Raw genomic sequence first — 9,777 nt, 5'->3', positions numbered from 1 at the left:
CTGTAACATATCACCATCACAACGTAAGTTTCCGATCTTATGAACATTGCATTTTTTTTTTATACCTCCAAAATAGAACTTGACATTTCTCATCATGAATATTTTAACGGATAAATTTAACATATCACATTACAAAAGGTAAAACTTAATTACCTACATATATAGAGAAAAAAATATAAAGGGAAAGTAATATTCTCGTGACATAAAATTAGAACAAAATCGCTGCCTGCCTTCACCTAACCAATAGAAAATAACAGGTGGTTCTAATACCCTCAATACTACTACTACTATTTTACTTCGACGATACTCTTGATTTACCAGAGAATTACTTTAATATAACGTAATTCATTGAATTTCAGTTATGATTTACTTAATAATACCATCAGCTCACTGGTCAAGTAATCTATTGCACCCTTTGAACCCTGTACATTTAGGGGACTATAAATGATTGTAGATACTGATCTCAATTTTCTTTACAACACCAGTTTAACATAAACCAAAACTCACTGTTCCAGATTAATGTGAAATAGAAATAATCTTTATTCAAACAAACTTAATATAAGCACTTTTGAGTAGTCAAGATTTTTGAATCTATCGCTTATTCGGAACGCAGATTCATCACAAGAAGAATAAGCAAGAAACCCGTGTGTTGCTCCTTTAAATAAATATTGATTTACTTATTTTTAATTAACAACAAGGATTAGGCATGCGGCAATCAACATAAAAACCGCTACGCACTTAATCTCCGTTCAATCAGACAACATTGACAGCGCTATGAATTTCAAGTTAGATATTTTCTAAAAAACACTGATTTATAAATGATGACATTTATAAATTCTTCAATTTTATAAACTTTTTTTTTTTTTACAAAGAAAATATTTTATGACACATTTGATTTCTTTTTCTGGCAAATTGAGTACAGACTCTGGGAGTTTGTTGTAAAACCTTGCGCAATTTCCATAAAACGAATTACTAACTTTCGTCAAACGAACGTGAGTTTAGTAAGCCTACTATTCACTTTATATTTTATCGATGGTATTCGTAGCCACTTCGGCCATCCAACGTTATCGAAGGGCCTCCTTCGATATTATCATAACAGTTAACATCGGGTAATATAATAAAATTAAAATCATATAAAATTTAGTTTGAGATAATTTACATACTTAAAATATGAAAGTTGCCACTGACAACTACACATTACATTTCAACATCATGAATTCAGTCTTTGTTATATTTTTCCGCCTTAAGTTGTATCACTTAATTTTTCACACCAGGTACTAGTCAGCATCTCTGCAAACACGGCTGCCTAGCTAATTAGTGAAATACCTGTTAAAACAAAACATTAAAAAATGCCACCGCTTGCCCACTATGGCTACGGTCTCAACAGATCTGGATTTTATTAGACTCAGCCACCGCTTGCCCGCACAAGGAGCTACGGCCTCAAACTGGTCAAATTCTCATTAGACTCAGCCACCGCTTGCCCACACAAGGAACTACGGCCTCAAACTGGTCAGATTCTCATTAGACTCAGCCACCGCTTGCCGCCACAAGGAACTACGGCCACCAACTGAAACACATCAAATATTTAACAACTGGTCATTTTCTCAATGAGGCATTCACCGCTTGCGCACGCAAGGAGTTACGGCCTCCAACTAGTCATATTCTTTATGGTACTATGCTATTTTTACTTCAGCCTCAAGTGCTCTACATTGCAACTCAACTATGGGTTATATGCACTCCCATCAAATTTTACTATTACTTTTTATTCTATTACATTTCTTTAAGAACTGGATTTCCTGGTTCCATTTTACTATTTCTCCAACGCTTTAAAGGACTTTATAAGATTTAATCATAAGTTAATTCAATTTAATTATGTACCAAATTCGAATTATATATCTGGTTGATATATATCTACCAATTTCTGAACGAACTTGCAATATATTACTACCACATACCCTACTCCTATTATTATCTACCAAATCTTGAGTAGCATCAACAAAAAGCGAGTCGTTCGTTGTACGTCGCATTGAGCACACGCGGATCCCCATTTTCTCCGAGAACTAACGTATACGGAACCATCAGCCGCGATCTCAGCGCAATCATCTCATCAGTATATCATCAAATCTAAATCACCATCATTTACCTTAAAATCCATAAATCGTATTCATAGTCATATGATTATTATATTAATCTCATAATTTCATCAAAGTATTGCAAATCATTTTTCATTGTCATATCAACCGCCCGTTCTATTAGCCATTTTGCTCATAATTCAGCTTGTCATCGATTGTAACTCATCCTTGTATCACTAGCATTCCTTAATCTTTCAGATCTATTCGTTCATGTACAACTCTTCACCGCGTATATTTACCGACTATTTTCCATCGAGGTGTATCAAATTTTACCTTGTGATCGTCCTTACTACAATCTTGCAGTGTAACTATCTTGTACACCTCGAGCGCTTTATTCATAATATTTCTAAAGTGTCTGTATACGGTGTCTGGGTTCTATAAATTAGCACCTCTTCTAATTTCCCATTAATTACAACAGACACATAAAATCAATTCTGAAAGGATTAATTTCAATTTAAACTATTTAGTTAGTACAATAGTCAATCCGATTTCTCCAAAGGGCGTTCAGCCACACATACAAGTGCATATAGGTGCTCAGATTAATCTATGGAATCCAATGCCCAGCATTTGATTGCGTTGATCATTACTTATAAAAATTTTAACTTCCGTCGTCGTCAAAGACAACGCTTTAAATTTAATTCAATCTTATTTATCTGATCAATATCAATCAAATATTTGAAAACAACATCACCGTTATTATTATAAACTTCCAATATCTCTACACCTGTAATTTTGTACAATTCAACATTAAAACACCCTCACTTATTTAATACATCCGTTCTCGTATGCTATGCAAGTGACAACATCAATTCTTATATGTTGATGAGTTCACTATTAAAAGCCTTAGTTAACACTTTTATTTTACTTCAACTCAACAATTATGTCAAAAGTTACAATGATCTAAATACAACACATCCAATCTCATATTCAAGTCAATTCAGTCAACATGTATACCAACAATTCTTACATGCTCGTTAATTTAGCATTATACGCTTCGATTATACTCTTTTTTTTTCAACCAATTAAAATCTTAATAGATACAATATCTCGAGATTTAACAAAGGTTAACTAGAAATTAATAAAATTGGCAAAACCATCTACAACAGTAATTTATAACTGAGAAACTGTAATCCTTAACAATATTTAACTTTCTTATATCTTAACTTTCATTTATATCCTCTAGTAAATTTTCCTATATATTTCTGGGATTAAATTGACAGATATAGCCTTACTTCCACAACTTATATTCTCTCTCATTTTATTTGCATTGGATATAAAGGTCTCTTAAAACAGTTATAGGTTCAATAGGATCCTTTCAACTTAAATCTAGTATACCCATGTACACTTTTCAAAACTTGAATGCTCATACATTTAACAACAATCAATTGTCCTTTTGTTTTTTTTTCTTTTAACTACCTGTGCTTCTTAAATTTGTATTCACTATAATACCATTATAATTAAAGAACAATGGCTCAGCTCGCAAACATTTTCTCAACAAATAATTCTCTATAACATGTAAAACTTACAACTTAGACCATGCAGTATTTATTTTTCATTCTACATATATGCTATTCATAAAGTAGTTTATTATCCATCAGTAAACCATATAAAAATCTCATAAATTACGCCAGTATCCATATTCATAAACCAGCTCGTCCATACTGACTATCCACGTCTCTCTCTATGGAAGTTTGCATCCAGTCTTTTCCTGCTGTTTCCTTTTTTTTTCTTATGTCATCTGCTTATCTTTTTTTCTGCTGTCCTACTTTTCTTTTGTCTGTCGTCTCTGCCATTTTCTTATATATATATATTCTATTCTATTCTATTCTTTGGCTATCACTGGTCTCTTGGCTTATAAATTTTCATTTCATTATATGGCGTCATACAATCCAATCAATCACAATACTACTTAAATGTTAAATAGACATTACTATATGTATTTATACCTGTACATATGATACAATCTTGTTTTGAATCATTGCTATTTATATATTTTTTTCTTCTATAAATTATACTGATACTGTGCTTGTGAATCACTGTTCATCCCAACAGATACCAACATCTCACTTTCAATCTAAGTTACATTTGCAGTGATTAACTTGTGTTCACAAGATATTGAGGATTTTTCCTATTCTTCTTCTTTTTTTTTTTTTTTACTTATATATTCTCTCTCTCTCTCTCTACAGTGCAGTAGATTCACATAAGATAATTGGAAGCTTGGCACAGTATAGGAGTGCTATCTTCATAAAACTGACTAACTTCAGTCTCATCCTCTTTGGTAACAAAGTTATATTAAATAAAACAAACCACATGCTTATAAAGGCATAGCATAAAACACCAACAATCAGGAATTCTCATAAATATATAACGGTTGTATAGAATGGGAACGAATTTCCATGCATGGAAAGTTATGCAGCCTATTAATAACCACATTACCAAGGTCATCAGCAAAGTTTTCTAGAATATCCATATCTCTTTACTTTTCTAACAATCTTGTCTGTCTGTGTCTCATAATTTTCCTCTATAATAATTTTAAAGCTTATGTACTTTGAATATCTTAACATTGCCTCCCACAGAGACTATTTAATAATAACTAATTAATATACAGAAACTTCATTAGTCAAATCATAAAATATTTTATAATCCTGTAGTATACAAATACATAAAAGGTAAGTTACATAAACCATTTAAAAATAGTATCCAATTTTTCCTTTCTCCTCTATTTCACCATATCACAGGTTACAGTTTAGAATGTATTCACTTAATTCTCTCCCATCTGTCCATACCTATATACAACAAAAGAGTGCTATGCACTCATTTATTTCCATTTTCCTGCCATAATATCTGAATTATAAAGTTTATTATCCAAATTTCACAATTCTAGACCACACTGTTTGACACAATCCATGTGCTAACTTCAAGATGAGTTCATTATTAACTCATGAATGCTTTAAATCAGTTATTATCATCTTCTGATATACATTTATTTATATTAATATTCAATAATATATTCTATACCTTCTTTTTTTTATTATCTGTACTTCACAAATATATAATACAATTTGAATTTAAACAATTATGATTTCCTCCTTGGTTGACATTTCAATTCCAATACAGATTTAACAATGAATCTGTCCACTTTATAGTTTCTTAGTACTTTCATTCTACAAATGACACTAAATAATAAAACTCAATGGATAACTTAAGCTCAGATCCTTGCAGCAAATCTTCAGTTCGTTAGCTTATGCAGCACACAAGATTGGACAATATAGCAATACATTGCAATATATTACAATAGTCTATTTTCATTATTGTGATAACAATTGTCTTATGTTGTACATATTCATATTATAAAATCATGACATTTTGTGCAATTTACTGTATGGAGAGTTATAACTCATCAAAAGGCAAATACTCTCACTGTTGCGACTCAATATATATATCCAAACATTCTGTATGTACACAAATATTAACTTATTTCCAAAAACTTTTATTCATATTCATAACACTAATAGTAAATTTAAAGACAAACTTGTTGCTCAAGTATTGTTTAGAAAATTCAACAGGTTTCTTGTACAATCAATAATACAATCAAGAGCCAACAACATTCATTTCTGGCTTTACCAAAAGCTTTTCTTTAGGTTAAAAGACAACTTCATAAATTATAAAACTAAACTAAAGTCAACAGGTCTTTTGTACAATCAAGACCCAACAACATCCATTTCTGGCTTTACCAAAAGCCTTTCTTTAGGTTAAAAGACAACTTCATAGTTTACAAAACTAAACCATGTAAGAATAGTCTTACCTGTAATCTATCACTTTCTAACATGTCACATATTAATTGGGTGCTTATAAATTCCAACAATCACTTACTAAACATTGTCTCAAATGACAAATGTACATAGCTACAGGTACCTGCACAGGACCTTTAAGTACCTTTATTGATCAACAATGGGTGCTAAGGGCCATTCTAATGAATTTCAAGAGAAGCATCAAAGAAGTGAACCAATTGCTCAAACATATAATACATTCAATATGAGCATACATATACTTAATATATAATTCCAGCATAATATGACACCTTTGAGGAATTGGATATCATCTCTAGGTGCTTTTTCAACACATTAATAATCAATATCATATGATTATGATAACCTTGAGGATCCTAATAGATCTCAATTGGATTTTATACTAATTAATAATTAAATAAGGAACTATTAATAATAATAGTTTACAGTTATTCAGTTTTTAACATTGGAGTTTACTACCAATTGTTAGCCATTGCTATATATATATATATATATATATATATACATTTATATACATTTATAAAATCAAAACACAGCAAGAAATAAATATAATAATTGTACTATCAGAGTTAAGTACTATTTTCACTGAGAGCTTCACAGCTAATCATGAGATAGCATCTAAAATGTATTTAATATGTAATATTATGAAATATAACATGTTATGTAGCTTGTATCAGTTTATGTCAACAATATACTGTGTCTATCTATATTAATATGCTTTATTAATTCATTAATAAACACATATCAAAGTATCAACCAATATAATATATATATATGACAGTATCTCAATTTGGGAATATAACCACAATCAAGACATATACCTGGACTATGCCTATGATTGTCATTTATCTGAAATGGGATCATCAAACATATATGTGTACCTATGTAAAGAAATAATAACAATTCTTCAATTCAATTCACGTAGAACAAACACACAAAACTGAACAGTAAGTTTGACTAATTTACTGTGAATTAGCAACAAACTCAGCAATACCATTACACTGTTTATATGTGTAACATGGTATGTGTTCTCATGTTCAACCTGTATGTCAACATAGTTAATGTAACTGTTTCTAATCTGTTGATATCCTATCATACTCTATCATAGGCACTAATAACATAACAATAGTTACTCTGTATTTTAAACTAATTAGATATCCATGTTGTTTTATACTTAATGTATTCATAATACTTCTTTCTTAGGTATATTGTATACCTCAATATCGTGCTACATGTCATGTCATTACTCTCGCAAGTTATCGTACATACTAAATCTATTTAATATGTAGAAAGCAATTCATCCAAAAGTTCAATAAAACAAGTGAGATACTGCGTTTAATGGTATGCGTGTTATTAACGTAAATTCACTTACCATAACTTCTAGTCAGAATTACCTTACGGTCGAATTTGTAGGCGGGATTGGTACCGCTTCTGAACTTTTAAAATCACTAGTATCCTGACGACTTAGGCGTAATGCCGGTTAGTCAGGGAGAGAAACACCTCAATGCCTACAATATTCACAATTATCTATCTCTTATTTGTTTTTATAATAATATAAACACTTTCGCTCCAAAACCCCCGCTGCCTCCGTTCAATCATCCGTCATCCACTTGTCAATGTCACATAGATTACTTTGGCTCTGGCCTCTGACGTTCCGTTTCAGGTTACATGATTATTGACTTTACCATTTTTAATTAATGGTGCGTCACACGATAGTTAACAATATATATAACTCAAAGGTGACTGACATAGTGATCTATCAACGCACAGCCCAAACCACTGGACGGATCGGGCTGAAATTTGGCATGCAGGTAGATGTTATGACGTAGGCATCCGCTAAGAATGGATTTTGATAAATTCAACCCCAAGGGGACAAAATAGGGGATAAAAGTATGTATGAAACTTTGTCAATTTCAAACCGATCGGGCTGAGATTTGCATGCATAAAGCTACTATGATGTAGGCATCCCCTAAGAAAGGATTTTGATAAATTCCACCCCTAAGGGGATAAATTAACGCGAGCGAAGCCGCGGGTGAAAGCTAGTGTACAATACAATGGTGTTAATGGATCTGCTTGATTGATCATGGCCCTGTGTCAGTCCGCGCGTCGGTCACATGATGAGGAAATCGTGACAAACAGATATATAACACGTAACTTGTTACTATACGTATCTATATAGTTATTACTATACTATTAGAGCCTTCTATTACATACTAGCTCTGCCCGCGACTTCGTCGTGATGCTTGATGTTGATCTTGACCAAATAATGATGAAATATTTATCAGTTATTTTTAAACTTTCGTGTTTACTATACATTATTTATATTATTAAACGGGTCTATTAATATAAAATTACCGTCTGCGTATATATGGTACAATCGTTTCGTAGTTTTACCTGGAAAGTTTTCCGGGAACTTTGAAAATTGGTAATCTTATAGATTTGTGATCTTATTGAATTCCACGCGGACGAAGTCGCATGTACAGCTAGTATTACATATAAATTGAGATGAAAACATCTCGTGTATGTATGTATGGTACATAACAGGCCATAAAAACTAATTGTCAAGACATTGATCACAATTTATAGGTGATATGTAGGTTAACTAGAATATGCTCACGCTATACCGTTCGGGGACAAGTCAATGTCAACTAGTATGACCATATAAACTGTTATATATGTAATACTAGCTGTTCCCGCGACTTCCTATGCGTGGAATTTAACATTATTTTTCTAAACAATAGCCTAAGTAACTCCGTATTACATCAGCTACCTGCCAATAAAAGTCCCGTCAAAATCGGTCCAGCTATTTCAAAGATTAGCCGGAACAGATAGACAGACAGACGAAAATTGTGAAAAAAAATATTTTGGTGTGTGTACCGTATTTATATTCATATGCATGTAGTAAAAAAACGGTTATTTCAATATTACAAACAGACACTCTAATTTTATTTATATGTATAGACTAGCTGTGCGTGAAGTTTCATCCGCGTGGAATTTATAGCCTATATATTATTCTGATGTATAAGCTATGTTACTGTAAAGTTTAATCCAAATTCGTTCAGTAGTTTTTGCGTGAACGAGTAACAAACATCCATCAATTCTGACAACCTTTCGCGTTTGTAATATTAACTACCTACTCACCCCGGCTTCGCACGGGTGTATATGTATTATATATATAACCCTTCCTCTTGAATCACTCTATCTATTAAAAAAATCGCTTCAAAATCCGTTGCGTAGTTTTAAAGATTTAAGCATACATAGGGACGGACTGACAGCGACATTGTTTTATACTATGTAATGATGATTTCATTTATAGCTTCAAAAAACTGATATATTTAATTTTAAATGAAATTAAATATATTTTTTTAAACCTCAAGACAATTCTCACACGCCATCTAGACCCAAGTTAAGTTAGCTAAAGCTTGTGTTATGGGTACTAGAGAAACTGATACAAATATACAGATAGATAGATTTTTTTCGTAAATATTATACATAGAAAACACCCAGACCGATACAAGCAATCATACTCGTGAATACAAATTCTCTTTCCCCTCTTAAGGAGAGGAGATGGCAACTTACCCCCGGCAGAAGCACAGTCGGACGGTCGGATCTGACAGCACCGCTTTCTGCATCTTTCCCGGGAGTGAGCCGCCTCGGAATCCCAACCGTCTGAGATGTTGTTCCAGACTGGTTGGGATAAGACCGTTCACCGACATAACGATTGAAATGATTTCGGTGGACACCCCCCCCCCCCCCCATTTCAGTCACCTCGTGAGCCAGGTCGAGATATTTTCTCTTTTTCTCGGTTTCGGCTTTCACGAGGTTCTCATCATGCG

The sequence above is a fragment of the Achroia grisella genome, unplaced genomic scaffold, assembly GCF_030625045.1.
Source record: "Achroia grisella isolate CSIRO2021 unplaced genomic scaffold, CSIRO_AGI_Agris_v1 utg1419, whole genome shotgun sequence".
NCBI classification, from domain to species: Eukaryota; Metazoa; Arthropoda; class Insecta; order Lepidoptera; family Pyralidae; genus Achroia; species Achroia grisella.
Note: the sequence above shows the minus strand (reverse complement) of the source record.